Raw genomic sequence first — 20,765 nt, forward strand, 5'->3', positions numbered from 1 at the left:
AGCCAGATCGTCACATTCGCGGCTCTTCTCTCTGAAACGGTTGTACTTATCGTCTGCAAAGCTATGTCGAGTGCTGCGGTATGCGGAGACACTAAAATCACCATAGTAGAAAACAGATGAAGCTTCTAAGTTGATGTAATAGCCAGTAAGAAGTAGTACAATTCAAGTTTTAGGTATCGGTTATTGACTTTTTAGCTGGCTTTGGTGCCTTGGACATGAGCTAGGACCTAAAGATTCTGCATGAAAGGAGGACTAGCAGCCGAGTTGCACGGGAGAATGTGAAAAGCGTTCACATGTAGTAATAATCTGAGAAATACGTTCGTTTTCGTCATTTGTTATCGAATCGACTTAAAGCCAGATCGTCACATTGGCCGCTCTTCTCTCTGAAACGGTTGTACTTATCGTCGGCAAAGCTATATCGCGTGCTGCGGTATGCGGAGACACTAAAAGCACCATAGTAGAACACAGATGAAGCTTCTAAGTTGATGTAATAGCCAGTAAGAAGTAGTAGAATTCAAGTTTTAGGTATCGATTATTGACTTTTTAGCTGGCTTTGGTGCCTTGGACATGAGCTAGGACCTTAAGATTCTGCATGAAAGGGGGACTAGCAGCAGCGTTGCACGGGAGAATGTGAAAAGAGTTCATATCTAGTAAAAACCTGAGAAATCCGTCCGTTTTCGTCATTTGTTATCGAATCGACTTAAAGCCAGATCGTCACATTGGCCGCTCTTCTCTCTGAAACGGTTGTACTTATCGTCTGCAAAGCTATGTCGCGTGCTGCGGTATGTGGAGACACTAAAAGCACCATAGTAGAACACAGATGAAGCTTCTAAGTTGATGTAATAGCCAGTAAGAAGTAGTACAATTCAAGTTTTAAGTATTGATTACTGACCTTTTAGCTGCCTTGGTGCCTTGGACATGAGCTAGGACCTTAAGATTCTGCATGAAAGGAGGACTAGCAGCCGAGTTGCACGGAAGAAAATGAAAAGCATTCATATGTAGTAAAAACCTGAGAAATACGTCCGTTTTCGTCATTTGTTATCGAATCGACTTAAAGCCAGATCGTCACATTGGCCGCTCTTCTTTCTGAAACGGTAGTACTTATCGTCTGCAAAGGTATGTCGCGTGCTGCGGTATGCGGAGACACTAAAAGCACCATAGTAGAACACAGATCAAGCTTGTGAGTTGATGTAATAGCCAGTAAGAAGTAGTACAATTCAAGTTTTACGTATCGATTATTGACATTTTAGCTGGCTTTGGTTCCTTGGACATGAGCTAGGACCTTAAGATTCTGCATGAAAGGAGGACTAGCAGCCGAGTTGCACGGGAGAATATGAAAAGTTTTCATATGTAAAAAAACCTGAGAAATCCGTCCGTTTTCGGCATTTGTTATCGAATCGACTTAAAGCCAGATCGTCACATTGGCCGCTCTTCTCTCTGAAACGGTTGTACTTATCGTCTGCAAAGCTATGTCGCGTGCTGCGGTATATGGAGACACTAAAAGCACCATAGTAGAACACAGATGAAGCTTCTACGTTGATGTAATAGCCAGTAAGAAGTAGTACAATTCAAGTTTTAGGTATCGGTTATTGACTTTTTAGCTGGCTTTGGTGCCTTGGACATGAGCTAGGACCTAAAGATTCTGCATGAAAGGAGGACTAGCAGCCGAGTTGCACGGGAGAATGTGAAAAGCGTTCACATGTAGTAATAATCTGAGAAATACGTCCGTTTTCGTCATTTGTTATCGAATCGACTTAAAGCCAGATCGTCACGTTGGCCGCCCTTCTCTCTGAAACGCTTGTACTTATCGTCTGCAAAGCTATGTCGCGTGCTGCGGTATGTGGAGACACTAAAAGCACCATAGTAGAACACAGATGAAGCTTCTACGTTGATGTAATAGGCAGTAAGAAGTAGTACAATTCAAGTTTTAGGTATCGGTTATTGACTTTTTAGCTGGCTTGGGTGGCTTGGACATGAGCTAGGACCTTAAGATTCTGCATGAAAGGAGGACTAGCAGCCGAGTTGCACGGAAGAAAGTGAAAAGCATTCATATGTAGTAAAAACCTGAGAAATACGTCCGTTCTCGTCATTTGTTATCGAATCGACTTAAAGCCAGATCGTCACATTGGCCGCTCTTCTTTCTGAAACGGTTGTACTTATCGTCTGCAAAGCTATGTCGCGTGCTGCGGTATGCGGAGAAACTAAAAACACCATAGTAGAACACAGATTAAGCTTGTGAGTTGATGTAATAGCCAGTAAGAAGTAGTAGAATTCATGTTATAGGTATCGATTATTGACTTTTTAGCTGGCTTTGGTGCCTTGGACATGAGCTAGGACCTTAAGATTCTGCATGAAAGGAGGACTAGCAGCCGAGTTGCACGGGAGAATGTGAATAGTGTTCATATGTAGTAAAAACCTGAGAAATCCGTCCGTTTTCGTTATTTGTTATCGAATCGTCTTAAAGCCAGATCGTCACATTGGCCGCTCTTCTCTCTGAAACGGCTGTACTTATCGTCTGCAAAGCTATGTCGAGTGCTGCGGTATGCGGAGACACTAAAATCACTATAGTAGAACACAGATGAAGCTTCTAAGTTGATGTAATAGCCAGTAAGAAGTAGTACAATTGAAGATTTAAGTATTGCTTATTGACTTTTTAGCTGGCTTTGGTGCCTTGGACATGAGCTAGGACCTTGAGATTCTGCATGAAAGGAGGACTAGCAGCCGAGTTGCACGTGAGAATGTGGAAAGTGTTCATATGTAGTGAAAACCTGGGAAATACGTCCGTTTTCGTAATTTGTTATCGAATAGCCTTAAAGCCAGATCGTCACATTGGCCGCTCTTCTCTCTGAAACGGTTGTACTTATCGTCTGCAAAGCTATGTCGCGTGCTGCGGTATATGGAGACACTAAAGGCACCATAGTAGAACACAGATGAAGCTTCTACGTTGATGTAATGGGCAGTAAGAAGTAGTACAATTCAAGTTTTAGGTATCGGTTATTGACTTTTTAGCTGGTTTGGGTGCCTTGGACATGAGCTAGGACCTTAAGATTCTGCATGAAAGGAGGACTAGCAGCCGAGTTGCACGGGAGAATGTGAAAAGCGTTCATATGTAGTAAAAACCTGAGAAATACGTCCGTTTTCGTCATTTGTTATCGAATCGACTTAAAGCCAGATCGTCACATTGGCCGCTCTTCTTTCTGAAACGGTTGTACTTATCGCCTGCAAAGCTATGTCGCGTGCTGCGGTATGCGGAGACACTAAAAGCACCATAGTAGAACACAGATGAAGCTTGTGAGTTGATGTAATAGCCAGTAAGAAGTAGTACAATTCAAGTTTTAGGTATCGATTATTGACTTTTTAGCTGGCTTTGGTGCCTTGGACACGAGCTAGGACCTTAAGATTCTGCATGAAAGGAGGACTAGCAGCCGAGTTGCACGGGAGAATGTGAAAAGCGTTCATATGTAGTAAAAACCTGAGAAATCCGTCCGTTTTCGTCATTTGTTGTCGAATCGACTTAAAGCCAGATCGTCACATTGGCCGCTCTTCTTTCTGAAACGGTTGTACTTATCGTCTGCAAAGCTATGTCGCGTGCTGCGGTATGCGGAGACCATAAAAGCACCATAGTGGAACACAGATGAAGCTTGTGAGTTGATGTAATAGCCAGTAAGAAGTAGTAGAATTCAAGTTTTAGGTATCGATTATTGACTTTTTAGCTGGCTTTGGTGCCTTGGACATGAGCTAGGACCTTAAGATTCTGCATGAAAGGAGGACTAGCAGCCGAGTTGCACGGGAGAATATGAAAAGTGGTCATATGTAAAAAAACCTGAGAAATCCGTCCGTTTTCGGCATTTGTTATCGAATCTACTTAAAGCCAGATCGTCACATTGGCCGCTCTTATCCCTGAAACGGTTGTACTTATCGTCTGCAAAGCTATGTCGCGTGCTGCGGTATGCGGAGACACTAAAAGCACCATAGTAGAACACAGATGAGGCTTGTGAGTTGATGTAATAGCCAGTAAGAAGTAGTAGAATTCAAGTTTTAGGTATCGATTATTGACTTTTTAGCTGGCTTTGGTGCCTTGGACATGAGCTAGGACCTTAAGATTCTGCATGAAAGGAGGACTAGCAGCCGAGTTGCACGGGAGGATGTGAAAAGTGCTCATATGTAGTAAAAACCTGAGAAATCCGTCCGTTTTCGTTATTTGTTATCGAATCGTCTTAAAGCCAGATCGTCACATTGGCCGCTCTTCTCTCTGAAACGGTTGTACTTATCGTCTGCAAATCTATGTCGCGTGCTGAGGTATGCGGACGCACTAAAAGCACCATAGTAGAACACAGATGAAGCTTTTCATTTGATGCAATAGCCAGTAAGAAGTAGTACAATTCAAATTTTAGGTATCGATTATTGACTTTTTAGCTGGCTTTGGTGCCTTGGACACGAGCTAGGACCTTAAGATTCTGCATGAAAGGAGGACTAGCTGCCGAGTTGCACGGGAGAATGTGAAAAGCGTTCATATGTAGTAAAAACCTGAGAAATCCGTCCGTTTTCGTCATTTGTTGTCGAATCGACTTAAAGCCAGATCGTCACATTGGCCGCTCTTCTTTCTGAAACGGTTGTACTTATCGTCTGCAAAGCTATGTCGCGTGCTGCGGTATGCGGAGACCATAAAAGCACCATAGTGGAACACAGATGAAGCTTGTGAGTTGATGTAATAGCCAGTAAGAAGTAGTAGAATTCAAGTTTCAGGTATCAATTATTGACTTTTTAGCTGGCTTTGGTGCCTTGGACATGAGCTAGGACCTTAAGATTCTGCATGAAAGGAGGACTAGCAGCCGAGTTGCACGGGAGAATATGAAAAGTGCTCATATGTAAAAAAACCTGAGAAATCCGTCCGTTTTCGGCATTTGTTATCGAATCGACTTAAAGCCAGATCGTCACATTGGCCGCTCTTCTCCCTGAAACGGTTGTACTTATCGTCTGCAAAGCTATGTCGCGTGCTGCGGTATATGGAGACACTAAAAGCACCATAGTAGAACACAGATGAGGCTTGTGAGTTGATGTAATAGCCAGTAAGAAGTAGTAGAATTCAAGTTTTAGGTATCGATTATTGACTTTTTAGCTGGCTTTGGTGCCTTGGACATGAGCTAGGACCTTAAGATTCTGCATGAAAGGAGGACTAGCAGCCGAGTTGCACGGGAGGATGTGAAAAGTGCTCATATGTAGTGAAAACCTGAGAAATCCGTCCGTTTTCGTTATTTGTTATCGAATCGTCTTAAAGCCAGATCGTCACATTGGCCGCTCTTCTCTCTGAAACGGTTGTACTTATCGTCTGCAAAGCTATGACGCGTGCTGCGGTCTGCGGACGCACTAAAAGCACATTAGTAGAACACAGATGAAGCTTCTCACTTGATGCAATAGCCAGTAAGAAGTAGTACAATTCAAGTTTTGGGTATCGATTATTGACATTTTAGCTGGCTTTGGTGCCTTGGACATGAGCTAGGACCTTAAGATTCTGCATGTAAGGAGGACTAGCAGCAGCGTTGCACGGGAGAATGTGAAAAGTGTTTATATGTAGTAAAAACCTGATAAATCCGTCCGTTTTCGTCATTTGTTATCGAATCGAATTAAAGACAGACCGTCACATTGGCCGCTCTTCTCTCTGAAACGGTTGTACTTATCGTCTGCAGAGATATCGCGTACTGCGGAATGTGGAGACACTAAAAGCACCATAGTAGAACACAGATGAAGCTTCTAAGATGATGTAATAGCCAGTAAGAAGAGGTACAATTCAAGCTTTAGGTATCGATTATTGACTGTTTAGCTGGCTTTGGTGCCTTGGACATGAGCTAGGACCTTACGATACTGCATGAAAGGAGGACTAGCAGCCGAGTTGCACGGGAGAATGTGAAAAGTGTTCATATGTAATAAAAACCTGAGAAATCCGTCCGTTTTCGTCATTTTTAATCGAATCGAATTAAAGCCAGATAGTGACATTTCCCGCTCTTCTCTCTGAAACGGTTGTACTTATCGTCTGCAAAGCTATGTCGCGTGCTGCGGTATGCGGAGACACTAAAAGCACCATAGTAGAACACACATGAAGCTTCTACGTTGATGTAATAGCCAGTAAGAAGTAGTAGAATTCAAGTTTTAGGTATCGGTTATTGACTTTTTAGCTGGCTTTGGTGCCTTGGACATGAGCTAGGAACTTAAGATTCTGCATGAAAGGAGGACTAGTAGCCGAGTTGGACGGGAGAATGTGAAAAGCGTTCATATGTAGTAAAAATATGAGAAATCCGTCCGTTTTCGTCATTTGTTATCGAATCGACTTAAAGCCAGATCGTCACATTGGCCGCCCTCCTCTCTGAAACGGTTGTACTTATCGTCTGCAAAGCTATGTCGCGTGCTGCGGTATGCGGAGACACTAAAATCACCATATTAGAACACCAATGAAGCTTCTAAGTTGATGTAATAGCCAGTAAGAAGTAGTACAATTCAAGTTTTAGGTACCGATTATTGAATGTTTAGCTGGCTTTGGTGCCTTGGACATGAGCTAGGACCTTAAGATTCTGCATGAAAGGAGGACTAGCAGCCGAGTTGCACGGGAGAATGTGAATAGTGTTCATATGTAGTAAAAACATGAGAAATCCGTCCGTTTTCATCATTTGTTATCGAATCGACTTAAAGCCAGACCGCCACATTGGCCGCTCTTCTCTCTGAAACGGTTGTACTTATCGTCTGCAAAGCTATGTCGCGTGCTGCGGTATGTGGAGACACTAAAATCACCATAGTAGAACACAGATGAAGCTTCTAAGTTGATGTAATAGCCAGTAAGAAGTAGTACAATTCAAGTTTTAGGTATCGATTATTGACTTTTTAGCTGGCTTTGGTGCCTTGGACATGAGCTAGGACCTTAAGATTCTGCATGAAAGGAGGACTAGCAGCCGAGTTACACGGGAGAATGTGAAAAGCGTTCATATGTAGTAAAAACATGAGAAATCCGTCCGTTTTCGTCATTTGTTATCGAATCGACTTAAAGCCAGATCGTCACATTGGCCGCTCTTCTCTCTGAAACGGTTGTACTTATCGTCTGCAAAGCTATGTCGCGTGCTGCGGTATGCGGAGACACCTAAATCACCATAGTAGAACACAGATGAAGCTTCTAAGTTGATGTAATAGCCAGTAAGAAGTAGTACAATTCAAGTTTTAGGTATCGGTTATTGACTTTTTCGCTGGCTCTGGTGCCTTGGACATGAGCTAGGACCTTAAGATTCTGCATGAAAGGAGGACAAGCAGCAGCGTTGCAAGGGAGAATGTGAAAAGTGTTCATATGTAGTAAAAACCTGAGAAATCCGTCCGTTTTCGTTATTTGTTATCGAATCGTCTTAAAGCCAGATCGTCACATTGGCCGCTCTTCTCTCTGAAACGGCTGTACTTATCGTCTGCAAAGCTATGTCGAGTGCTGCGGTATGCGGAGACACTAAAAGCACCATAGTAGAACACAGATGAAGCTTCTAAGTTGATGTAATAGCCAGTAAGAAGTAGTACAATTCAAGTTTTACGTATCGATTATTGACATTTTAGCTGGCTTTGGTTCCTTGGACATGAGCTAGGACCTTAAGATTCTGCATGAAAGGAGGACTAGCAGCCGAGTTGCACGGGAGAATATGAAAAGTGTTCATATGTAAAAAAACCTGAGAAATCCGTCCGTTTTCGGCATTTGTTATCGAATCGACTTAAAGCCAGATCGTCACATTGGCCGCTCTTCTCTCTGAAACGGTTGTACTTATCGTCTGCAAAGCTATGTCGCGTGCTGCGGTATATGGAGACACTAAAAGCACCATAGTAGAACACAGATGAAGCTTCTACGTTGATGTAATAGCCAGTAAGAAGTAGTACAATTCAAGTTTTAGGTATCGGTTATTGACTTTTTAGCTGGCTTTGGTGCCTTGGACATGAGCTAGGACCTAAAGATTCTGCATGAAAGGAGGACTAGCAGCCGAGTTGCACGGGAGAATGTGAAAAGCGTTCACATGTAGTAATAATCTGAGAAATACGTTCGTTTTCGTCATTTGTTATCGAATCGACTTAAAGCCAGATCGTCACATTGGCCGCTCTTCTCTCTGAAACGCTTGTACTTATCGTCTGCAAAGCTATGTCGCGTGCTGCGGTATGCGGAGACACTAAAAGCACCATAGTAGAACACAGATGAGGCTTGTGAGTTGATGTAATAGCCAGTAAGAAGTAGTACAATTCAAGTTTTAGGTATCGATTATTGACTTTTTAGCTGGCTTTGGTGCCTTGGACATGAGCTAGGACCTTAAGATTCTGCATGAAAGGAGGACTAGCAGCCGAGTTACACGGGAGAATGTGAATATCGTTCATATGTAGTAAAAACATGAGAAATCCGTCCGTTTTCGTCATTTGTTATCGAATCGACTTAAAGCCAGATCGTCACATTGGCCGCTCTTCTCTCTGAAACGGTTGTACTTATCGTCTGCAAAGCTATGTCGCGTGCTGCGCTATGCGGAGACACCTAAATCACCATAGTAGAACACAGATGAAGCTTCTAAGTTGATGTAATAGCCAGTAAGAAGTAGTACAATTCAAGTTTTAGGTATCGGTTATTGACTTTTTCGCTGGCTCTGGTGCCTTGGACATGAGCTAGGACCTTAAGATTCTGCATGAAAGGAGGACAAGCAGCAGCGTTGCAAGGGAGAATGTGAAAAGTGTTCATATGTAGTAAAAACCTGAGAAATCCGTCCGTTTTCGTTATTTGTTATCGAATCGTCTTAAAGCCAGATCGTCACATTGGCCGCTCTTCTCTCTGAAACGGTTGTACTTATCGTCTGCAAAGCTATGTCGCGTGCTGCGGTATGCGGAGACACCTAAATCACCATAGTAGAACACAGATGAAGCTTCTAAGTTGATGTAATAGCCAGTAAGAAGTAGTACAATTCAAGTTTTAGGTATCGGTTATTGACTTTTTCGCTGGCTCTGGTGCCTTGGACATGAGCTAGGACCTTAAGATTCTGCATGAAAGGAGGACTAGTAGCCGAGTTGGACGGGAGAATGTGAAAAGCGTTCGTATGTAGTAAAAAAATGAGAAATCCGTCCGTTTTCGTCATTTGTTATCGAATCGACTTAAAGCCAGATCGTCACATTGGCCGCCCTCCTCTCTGAAACGGTTGTACTTATCGTCTGCAAAGCTATGTCGCGTGCTGCGGTATGCGGAGACACTAAAATCACCATATTAGAACACCAATGAAGCTTCTAAGTTGATGTAATAGCCAGTAAGAAGTAGTACAATTCAAGTTTTAGGTACCGATTATTGAATGTTTAGCTGGCTTTGGTGCCTTGGACATGAGCTAGGACCTTAAGATTCTGCATGAAAGGAGGACTAGCAGCCGAGTTGCACGGGAGAATGTGAATAGTGTTCATATGTAGTAAAAACATGAGAAATCCGTCCGTTTTCATCATTTGTTATCGAATCGACTTAAAGCCAGACCGCCACATTGGCCGCTCTTCTCTCTGAAACGGTTGTACTTATCGTCTGCAAAGCTATGTCGCGTGCTGCGGTATGTGGAGACACTAAAATCACCATAGTAGAACACAGATGAAGCTTCTAAGTTGATGTAATAGCCAGTAAGAAGTAGTACAATTCAAGTTTTAGGTATCGATTATTGACTTTTTAGCTGGCTTTGGTGCCTTGGACATGAGCTAGGACCTTAAGATTCTGCATGAAAGGAGGACTAGCAGCCGAGTTACACGGGAGAATGTGAATAGCGTTCATATGTAGTAAAAACATGAGAAATCCGTCCGTTTTCGTCATTTGTTATCGAATCGACTTAAAGCCAGATCGTCACATTGGCCGCTCTTCTCTCTGAAACGGTTGTACTTATCGTCTGCAAAGCTATGTCGCGTGCTGCGCTATGCGGAGACACCTAAATCACCATAGTAGAACACAGATGAAGCTTCTAAGTTGATGTAATAGCCAGTAAGAAGTAGTACAATTCAAGTTTTAGGTATCGGTTATTGACTTTTTCGCTGGCTCTGGTGCCTTGGACATGAGCTAGGACCTTAAGATTCTGCATGAAAGGAGGACAAGCAGCAGCGTTGCAAGGGAGAATGTGAAAAGTGTTCATATGTAGTAAAAACCTGAGAAATCCGTCCGTTTTCGTTATTTGTTATCGAATCGTCTTAAAGCCAGATCGTCACATTGGCCGCTCTTCTCTCTGAAACGGTTGTACTTATCGTCTGCAAAGCTATGTCGCGTGCTGCGGTATGCGGAGACACCTAAATCACCATAGTAGAACACAGATGAAGCTTCTAAGTTGATGTAATAGCCAGTAAGAAGTAGTACAATTCAAGTTTTAGGTATCGGTTATTGACTTTTTCGCTGGCTCTGGTGCCTTGGACATGAGCTAGGACCTTAAGATTCTGCATGAAAGGAGGACAAGCAGCAGCGTTGCAAGGGAGAATGTGAAAAGTGTTCATATGTAGTAAAAACCTGAGAAATCCGTCCGTTTTCGTTATTTGTTATCGAATCGTCTTAAAGCCAGATCGTCACATTGGCCGCTCTTCTCTCTGAAACGGCTGTACTTATCGTCTGCAAAGCTATGTCGAGTGCTGCGGTATGCGGAGACACTAAAATCACCATAGTAGAACACAGATGAAGCTTCTAAGTTGATGTAATAGCCAGTAAGAAGTAGTACAATTCAAGTTTTAGGTACCGATTATTGAATGTTTAGCTGGCTTTGGTGCCTTGGACATGAGCTAGGACCTTAAGATTCTGCATGAAAGGAGGACTAGCAGCCGAGTTGCACGGGAGAATATGAAAAGTGTTCATATGTAAAAAAACCTGAGAAATCCGTCCGTTTTCGGCATTTGTTATCGAATCGACTTAAAGCCAGATCGTCACATTGGCCGCTCTTCTCTCTGAAACGGTTGTACTTATCGTCTGCAAAGCTATGTCGCGTGCTGCGGTATATGGAGACACTAAAAGCACCATAGTAGAACACAGATGAAGCTTCTACGTTGATGTAATAGCCAGTAAGAAGTAGTACAATTCAAGTTTTAGGTATCGGTTATTGACTTTTTAGCTGGCTTTGGTGCCTTGGACATGAGCTAGGACCTAAAGATTCTGCATGAAAGGAGGACTAGCAGCCGAGTTGCACGGGAGAATGTGAAAAGCGTTCACATGTAGTAATAATCTGAGAAATACGTTCGTTTTCGTCATTTGTTATCGAATCGACTTAAAGCCAGATCGTCACATTGGCCGCTCTTCTCTCTGAAACGCTTGTACTTATCGTCTGCAAAGCTATGTCGCGTGCTGCGGTATGCGGAGACACTAAAAGCACCATAGTAGAACACAGATGAGGCTTGTGAGTTGATGTAATAGCCAGTAAGAAGTAGTAGAATTCAAGTTTTAGGTATCGGTTATTGACTTTTTAGCTGGCTTTGGTGCCTTGGACATGAGCTAGGAACTTAAGATTCTGCATGAAAGGAGGACTAGTAGCCGAGTTGGACGGGAGAATGTGAAAAGCGTTCATATGTAGTAAAAAAATGAGAAATCCGTCCGTTTTCGTCATTTGTTATCGAATCGACTTAAAGCCAGATCGTCACATTGGCCGCCCTCCTCTCTGAAACGGTTGTACTTATCGTCTGCAAAGCTATGTCGCTTGCTGCGGTATGCGGAGACACTAAAATCACCATATTAGAACACCAATGAAGCTTCTAAGTTGATGTAATAGCCAGTAAGAAGTAGTACAATTCAAGTTTTAGGTACCGATTATTGAATGTTTAGCTGGCTTTGGTGCCTTGGACATGAGCTAGGACCTTAAGATTCTGCATGAAAGGAGGACTAGCAGCCGAGTTGCACGGGAGAATGTGAATAGTGTTCATATGTAGTAAAAACATGAGAAATCCGTCCGTTTTCATCATTTGTTATCGAATCGACTTAAAGCCAGACCGCCACATTGGCCGCTCTTCTCTCTGAAACGGTTGTACTTATCGTCTGCAAAGCTATGTCGCGTGCTGCGGTATGTGGAGACACTAAAATCACCATAGTAGAACACAGATGAAGCTTCTAAGTTGATGTAATAGCCAGTAAGAAGTAGTACAATTCAAGTTTTAGGTATCGATTATTGACTTTTTAGCTGGCTTTGGTGCCTTGGACATGAGCTAGGACCTTAAGATTCTGCATGAAAGGAGGACTAGCAGCCGAGTTACACGGGAGAATGTGAATAGCGTTCATATGTAGTAAAAACATGAGAAATCCGTCCGTTTTCGTCATTTGTTATCGAATCGACTTAAAGCCAGATCGTCACATTGGCCGCTCTTCTCTCTGAAACGGTTGTACTTATCGTCTGCAAAGCTATGTCGCGTGCTGCGCTATGCGGAGACACCTAAATCACCATAGTAGAACACAGATGAAGCTTCTAAGTTGATGTAATAGCCAGTAAGAAGTAGTACAATTCAAGTTTTAGGTATCGGTTATTGACTTTTTCGCTGGCTCTGGTGCCTTGGACATGAGCTAGGACCTTAAGATTCTGCATGAAAGGAGGACAAGCAGCAGCGTTGCAAGGGAGAATGTGAAAAGTGTTCATATGTAGTAAAAACCTGAGAAATCCATCCGTTTTCGTTATTTGTTATCGAATCGTCTTAAAGCCAGATCGTCACATTGGCCACTCTTCTCTCTGAAACGGTTGTACTTATCGTCTGCAAAGCTATGTCGCGTGCTGCGGTATGCGGAGACACCTAAATCACCATAGTAGAACACAGATGAAGCTTCTAAGTTGATGTAATAGCCAGTAAGAAGTAGTACAATTCAAGTTTTAGGTATCGATTATTGACTTTTTAGCTGGCTTTGGTGCCTTGGACATGAGCTAGGACCTTAAGATTCTGCATGAAAGGAGGACTAGCAGCCGAGTTGCACGGGAGAATATGAAAAGTGTTCATATGTAAAAAAACCTGAGAAATCCGTCCGTTTTCGGCATTTGTTATCGAATCGACTTAAAGCCAGATCGTCACATTGGCCGCTCTTCTCTCTGAAACGGTTGTACTTATCGTCTGCAAAGCTATGTCGCGTGCTGCGGTATATGGAGACACTAAAAGCACCATAGTAGAACACAGATGAAGCTTCTAAGTTGATGTAATAGCCAGTAAGAAGTAGTACAATTCAAGTTTTAGGTATCGGTTATTGACTTTTTAGCTGGCTTTGGTGCCTTGGACATGAGCTAGGACCTAAAGATTCTGCATGAAAGGAGGACTAGCAGCCGAGTTGCACGGGAGAATGTGAAAAGCGTTCACATGTAGTAATAATCTGAGAAATACGTTCGTTTTCGTCATTTGTTATCGAATCGACTTAAAGCCAGATCGTCACATCGGACGCTCTTCTCTCTGAAACGCTTGTACTTATCGTCTGCAAAGCTATGTCGCGTGCTGCGGTATGCGGAGACACTAAAAGCACCATAGTAGAACACAGATGAGGCTTGTGAGTTGATGTAATAGCCAGTAAGAAGTAGTAGAATTCAAGTTTTAGGTATCGGTTATTGACTTTTTAGCTGGCTTTGGTGCCTTGGACATGAGCTAGGAACTTAAGATTCTGCATGAAAGGAGGACTAGTAGCCGAGTTGGACGGGAGAATGTGAAAAGCGTTCATATGTAGTAAAAAAATGAGAAATCCGTCCGTTTTCGTCATTTGTTATCGAATCGACTTAAAGCCAGATCGTCACATTGGCCGCCCTCCTCTCTGAAACGGTTGTACTTATCGTCTGCAAAGCTATGTCGCGTGCTGCGGTATGCGGAGACACTAAAATCACCATATTAGAACACCAATGAAGCTTCTAAGTTGATGTAATAGCCAGTAAGAAGTATTACAATTCAAGTTTTAGGTACCGATTATTGAATGTTTAGCTGGCTTTGGTGCCTTGGACATGAGCTAGGACCTTAAGATTCTGCATGAAAGGAGGACTAGCAGCCGAGTTGCACGGGAGAATGTGAATAGTGTTCATCTGTAGTAAAAACATGAGAAATCCGTCCGTTTTCATCATTTGTTATCGAATCGACTTAAAGCCAGACCGCCACATTGGCCGCTCTTCTCTCTGAAACGGTTGTACTTATCGTCTGCAAAGCTATGTCGCGTGCTGCGGTATGTGGAGACACTAAAATCACCATAGTAGAACACAGATGAAGCTTCTAAGTTGATGTAATAGCCAGTAAGAAGTAGTACAATTCAAGTTTTAGGTATCGATTATTGACTTTTTAGCTGGCTTTGGTGCCTTGGACATGAGCTAGGACCTTAAGATTCTGCATGAAAGGAGGACAAGCAGCAGCGTTGCAAGGGAGAATGTGAAAAGTGTTCATATGTAGTAAAAACCTGAGAAATCCGTCCGTTTTCGTTATTTGTTATCGAATCGTCTTAAAGCCAGATCGTCACATTGGCCGCTCTTCTCTCTGAAACGGTTGTACTTATCGTCTGCAAAGCTATGTCGCGTGCTGCGGTATATGGAGACACTAAAAGCACCATAGTAGAACACAGATGAAGCTTCTACGTTGATGTAATAGCCAGTAAGAAGTAGTACAATTCAAGTTTTAGGTATCGGTTATTGACTTTTTAGCTGGCTTTGGTGCCTTGGACATGAGCTAGGACCTAAAGATTCTGCATGAAAGGAGGACTAGCAGCCGAGTTGCACGGGAGAATGTGAAAAGCGTTCACATGTAGTAATAATCTGAGAAATACGTCCGTTTTCGTCATTTGTTATCGAATCGACTTAAAGCCAGATCGTCACATTGGCCGCTCTTCTCTCTGAAACGGTTGTACTTATCGTCTGCAAAGCTATGTCGCGTGCTGCGGTATGCGGACGCACTAAAAGCACCATAGTAGAACACAGATGAAGCTTCTCACTTGATGCAATAGCCAGTAAGAAGTAGTACAATTCAAGTTTTAGGTATCGATTATTGACATTTTAGCTGGCTTTGGTGCCTTGGACATGAGCTAGGACCTTAAGATTCTGCATGAAAGGAGGACTAGCAGCCGAGTTGCACGGGAGAATGTGAAAAGCGTTCATATGTAGTAAAAACCTGAGAAATACGTCCGTTTTCGTCATTTCTTATCGAATCGACTTAAAGCCAGATCGTCACATTGGCCCCTCTTCTTTCTGAAACGGTTGTACTTATCGCCTGCAAAGCTATGTCGCGTGCTGCGGTATGCGGAGACACTAAAAGCACCATAGTAGAACACAGATGCAGCTTGTGAGTTGATGTAATAGCCAGTAAGAAGTAGTAGAATTCAAGATTTAGGTATCGATTTTTGACTTTTTAGTTGGCTTTGGTGCCTTGGACATGAGCTAGGACCTTAAGATTCTGCATGAAAGGATGACTAGCAGCCGAGTTGCACGGGAGAATGTGAAAAGTGTTCATATGTAGTAAAAACCTGAGAAATACGTCCGTTTTCGTTATTTGTTATCGAATCGTCTTAAAGCCAGATCGTCACATTGGCCGCTCTTCTCTCTGAAACGGTTGTACTTATCGTCTGCAAATCTATGTCGCGTGCTGAGGTATGCGGACGCACTAAAAGCACCATAGTAGAACACAGATGAAGCTTTTCAGTTGATGCAATAGCCAGTAAGAAGTAGTACAATTCAAGTTTTAGGTATCGATTATTGACTTTTTAGCTGGCTTTGGTGCCTTGGACATGAGCTAGGACCTTAAGATTCTGCATGAAAGGAGGACTAGCAGCCGAGTTGCACGGGAGAATGTGAAAGGCGTTCATATGTAGTAAAAACCTGAGAAATCCGTCCGTTTTCGTCATTTGTTATCGAATCGACTTAAAGCCAGATCGTCACATTGGCCGCTCTTCTTTCTTACTTATCGTCTGCAAAGCTATGTCGCGTGCTGCGGTATGCGGAGACCATAAAAGCACCATAGTAGAACACAGATGAGGCTTGTGAGTTGATGTAATAGCCAGTAAGAAGTAGTAGAATTCAAGTTGTAGGTATCGATTATTGACTTTTTAGCTGGCTTTTGCGCCTTTGACATGAGCTAGGACCTTAAGATTCTGCATGAAAGGAGGACTAGCAGCCGAGTTGCACGGGAGGATGTGAAAAGTGCTCATATGTAGTAAAAACATGAGAAATCCGTCCGTTTTCGTTATTTGTTATCGAATCGTCTTAAAGCCAGATCGTCACATTGGCCGCTCTTCTCTCTGAAACGGTTGTACTTATCGTCTGCAAAGCTATGTCGCGTGCTGCGGTATATGGAGACACTAAAAGCACCATAGTAGAACACAGATGAGGCTTGTGAGTTGATGTAATAGCCAGTAAGAAGTAGTAGAATTCAAGTTTTAGGTATCGATTATTGACTTTTTACCCTTCTTTGGTGCCTTGGACATGAGCTACGACCTTAAGATTCTGCATGAAAGGAGGACTAGCAGCCGAGTTGCACGGGAGGATGTGGAAAGTGTTCATATGTAGTAAAAACCTGAGAAATCCGTCCGTTTTCGTTATTTGTTATCGAATCGTCTTAAAGCCAGATCGTCACATTGGCCGCTCTTCTCTCTGAAACGGTTGTACTTATCGTTTGCAAAGCTATGTCGCGTGCTGCGGTATGCGGACGCACTAAAAGCACCATAGTAGAACACAGATGAAGCTTCTCACTTGATGCAATAGCCAGTAAGAAGTAGTACAATTCAAGTTTTAGGTATCGATTATTGACATTTTAGCTGGCTTTGGTGCCTTGGACATGAGCTAGGACCTTAAGATTCTGCATGAAAGGAGGACTAGCAGCCGAGTTGCACGGGAGAATGTGAAAAATGTTCATACGTAATAAAAACCTAAAAAATCCGTCCGTTTTCGTCATTTGTTATCGAATCGACTTAAAGCCAGATCGTCACATTGGCCGCTCTTCTCTCTGAAACGGTTGTACTTATCGTCTGCAAAGCTATGTCGCGTGCTGCGGTATGCGGAGACACTAAAAGCACCGTAGTAGAACACAGATGAAGCTTCTAAGTTGATGTAATAGCCAGTAAGAAGTAGTACAATTGAAGATTTAAGTATTGCTTATTGACTTTGTAGCTGGCTTTGGTGCCTTGGACATGAGCTAGGACCTTGAGATTCTGCATGAAAGGAGGACTAGCAGCCGAGTTGCACGGGAGAATGTGAAAAGTGTTCATATGTAGTGAAAACCTGGGAAATACGTCCGTTTTCGTCATTTGTTATCGAATAGCCTTAAAGCCAGATCGTCACATTGGCCGCTCTTCTCTCTGAAACGGTTGTACCTATCGTCTGCAAAGCTATGTCGCGTGCTACGGTATATGGAGACACTAAAAGCACCATAGTAGAACACAGATGAAGCTTCTACGTTGATGTAATAGGCAGTAAGAAGTAGTACAATTCAAGTTTTAGGTATCGGTTATTGACTTTTTAGCTGGTTTGGGTGCCTTGGACATGAGCTAGGACCTTAAGATTCTGCATGAAAGGAGGACTAGCAGCCGAGTTGCACGGGAGAATGTGAAAAGCGTTCATATGTAGTAAAAACCTGAGAAATATGTCCGTTTTCGTCATTTGTTATCGAATCGACTTAAAGCCAGATCGTCACATTGGCCGCTCTTCTTTCTGAAACGGTTGTACTTATCGAATGCAAAGCTATGTCGCGTACTGCGGTATGCGGAGACACCAAAAGCACCATAGTAGAACACAGATGAAGCTTGTGAGTTGATGTAATAGCCAGTAAGAAGTAGTAGAATTCAAGATTTAGGTATCGATTATTGACTTTTTAGCTGGCTTTGGTGCCTTGGACATGAGCTAGGACCTTAAGATTCTGCATGAAAGGAGGACTAGCAGCCGAGTTGCACGGGAGAATGTGAAAAGTGTTCATATGTAGTAAAAACCTGAGAAATACGTCCGTTTTCGTTATTTGTTATCGAATCGTCTTAAAGCCAGATCGTCATATTGGCCGCTCTTCTCTCTGAAACGGTTGTACTTATCGTCTGCAAATCTATGTCGCGTGCTGAGGTATGCGGACGCACTAAAAGCACCATAGTAGAACACAGATAAAGCTTTTCAGTTGATGCAATAGCCAGTAAGAAGTAGTACAATTCAAGTTTTAGGTATCGATTATTGACTTTTTAGCTGGCTTTGGTGCCTTGGACATGAGCTAGGACCTTAAGATTCTGCATGAAAGGAGGACTAGCAGCCGAGTTGCACGGGAGAATGTGAAAGGCGTTCATATGTAGTAAAAACCTGAGAAATCCGTCCGTTTTCGGCATTTGTTTCGAATCGACTTAAAGCCAGATCGTCACATTGGCCGCTCTTCTCCCTGAAACGGTTGTACTTATCGTCTGCAAAGCTACGTCGCGTGCTGCGGTATATGGAGACACTAAAAGCACCATAGTAGAAAACAGATGAAGCTTCTACGTTGATGTAATAGCCAGTAAGAAGTAGTACAATTCAAGTTTTAGGTATCGGTTATTGACTTTTTAGCTGGCTTTGGTGCCTTGGACATGAGCTAGGACCTTAAGATTCTGCATGAAAGGAGGACTAGCAGCCGAGTTGCACGGGAGAATGTGAAAAGTGTTCATATGTAGTGAAAACCTGTTAAATACGTCCGTTTTCGTCATTTGTTATCGAATAGCCTTAAAGCCAGATCGTCACATTGGCCGCTCTTCTCTCTGAAACGGTTGTACCTATCGTCTGCAAAGCTATGTCGCGTGCTGCGGTATATGGAGACACTAAAAGCACCATAGTAGAACACAGATGAAGCTTCTACGTTGATGTAATAGCCAGTAAGAAGTAGTACAATTCAAGTTTTAGGTATCGGTTATTGACTTTTTAGCTGGTTTGGGTGCCTTGGACATGAGCTAGGACCTTAAGATTCTGCATGAAAGGAGGACTAGCAGCCGAGTTGCACGGGAGAATGTGAAAAGCGTTCATATGTAGTAAAAACCTGAGAAATATGTCCGTTTTCGTCATTTGTTATCGAATCGACTTAAAGCCAGATCGTCACATTGGCCGCTCTTCTTTCTGAAACGGTTGTACTTATCGCCTGCAAAGCTATGTCGCGTGCTGCGGTATGCGGAGACACCAAAAGCACCATAGTAGAACACAGATGAAGCTTGTGAGTTGATGTAATAGCCAGTAAGAAGTAGTAGAATTCAAGATTTAGGTATCGATTATTGACTTTTAGCTGGCTTTGGTGCCTTGGACATGAGCTAGGACCTTAAGATTCTGCATGAAAGGAGGACTAGCAGCCGAGTTGCACGGGAGAATGTGAAAAGTGTTCATATGTAGTAAAAACCTGTTAAATACGTCCGTTTTCGTCATTTGTTATCGAATAGCCTTAAAGCCAGATCGTCACATTGGCCGCTCTTCTCTCTGAAACGGTTGTACCTATCGTCCACAAAGCTATGTCGCGTGCTGCGGTATATGGAGACACTAAAAGCACCATAGTAGAACACAGATGAAGCTTCTACGTTGATGTAATAGCCAGTAAGAAGTAGTACAATTCAAGTTTTAGGTATCGGTTATTGACTTTTTAGCTGGTTTGGGTGCCTTGGACATGAGCTAGGACCTTAAGATTCTGCATGAAAGGAGGACTAGCAGCCGAGTTGCACGGGAGAATGTGAAAAGCGTTCATATGTAGTAAAAACCTGAGAAATATGTCCGTTTTCGTCATTTGTTATCGAATCGACTTAAAGCCAGATCGTCACATTGGCCGCTCTTCTTTCTGAAACGGTTGTACTTATCGCCTGCAAAGCTATGTCGCGTGCTGCGGTATGCGGAGACACCAAAAGCACCATAGTAGAACACAGATGAAGCTTGTGAGTTGATGTAATAGCCAGTAAGAAGTAGTAGAATTCAAGATTTAGGTATCGATTATTGACTTTTTAGCTGGCTTTGGTGCCTTGGACATGAGCTAGGACCTTAAGATTCTGCATGAAAGGAGGACTAGCAGCCGAGTTGCACGGGAGAATGTGAAAAGTGTTCATATGTAGTAAAAACCTGAGAAATACGTCCGTTTTCGTTATTTGTTATCGAATCGTCTTAAAGCCAGATCGTCACATTGGCCGCACTTCTCTCTGAAACGGTTGTACTTATCGTCTGCAAATCTATGTCGCGTGCTGAGGTATGCGGACGCACTAAAAGCACCATAGTAGAACACAGATGAAGCTTTTCAGTTGATGCAATAGCCAGTAAGAAGTAGTACAATTCAAGTTTTAGGTATCGATTATTGACTTTTTAGCTGGCTTTGGTGCCTTGGACATGAGCTAGGACCTTAAGATTCTGCATGAAAGGAGGACTAGCAGCCGAGTTGCACGGGAGAATGTGAAAGGCGTTCATATGTAGTAAAAACCTGAGAAATCCGTCCGTTTTCGTCATTTGTTATCGAATCGACTTAAAGCCAGATCGTCACATTGGCCGCTCTTATTTCTTACTTATCGTCTGCAAAGCTATGTCGCGTGCTGCGGTATGCGGAGACCATAAAAGCACCATAGTGGAACACAGATGAAGCTTGTGAGTTGATGTAATAGCCAGTAAGTAGTAGTAGAATTCAAGTTTTAGGTATCGATTATTGACTTTTTAGCTGGCTTTGGTGCCTTGGACATGAGCTAGGACCTTAAGATTCTGCATGAAAGGAGGACTAGCAGCCGAGTTGCACGGGAGAATATGAAAAGTGTTCATATGTAAAAAAACCTGAGAAATCCGTCCGTTTTCGGCATTTGTTTCGAATCGACTTAAAGCCAGATCGTCACATTGGCCGCTCTTCTC

This window comes from Schistocerca gregaria, unplaced genomic scaffold, assembly GCF_023897955.1.
Source record: "Schistocerca gregaria isolate iqSchGreg1 unplaced genomic scaffold, iqSchGreg1.2 ptg000043l, whole genome shotgun sequence".
NCBI classification, from domain to species: Eukaryota; Metazoa; Arthropoda; class Insecta; order Orthoptera; family Acrididae; genus Schistocerca; species Schistocerca gregaria.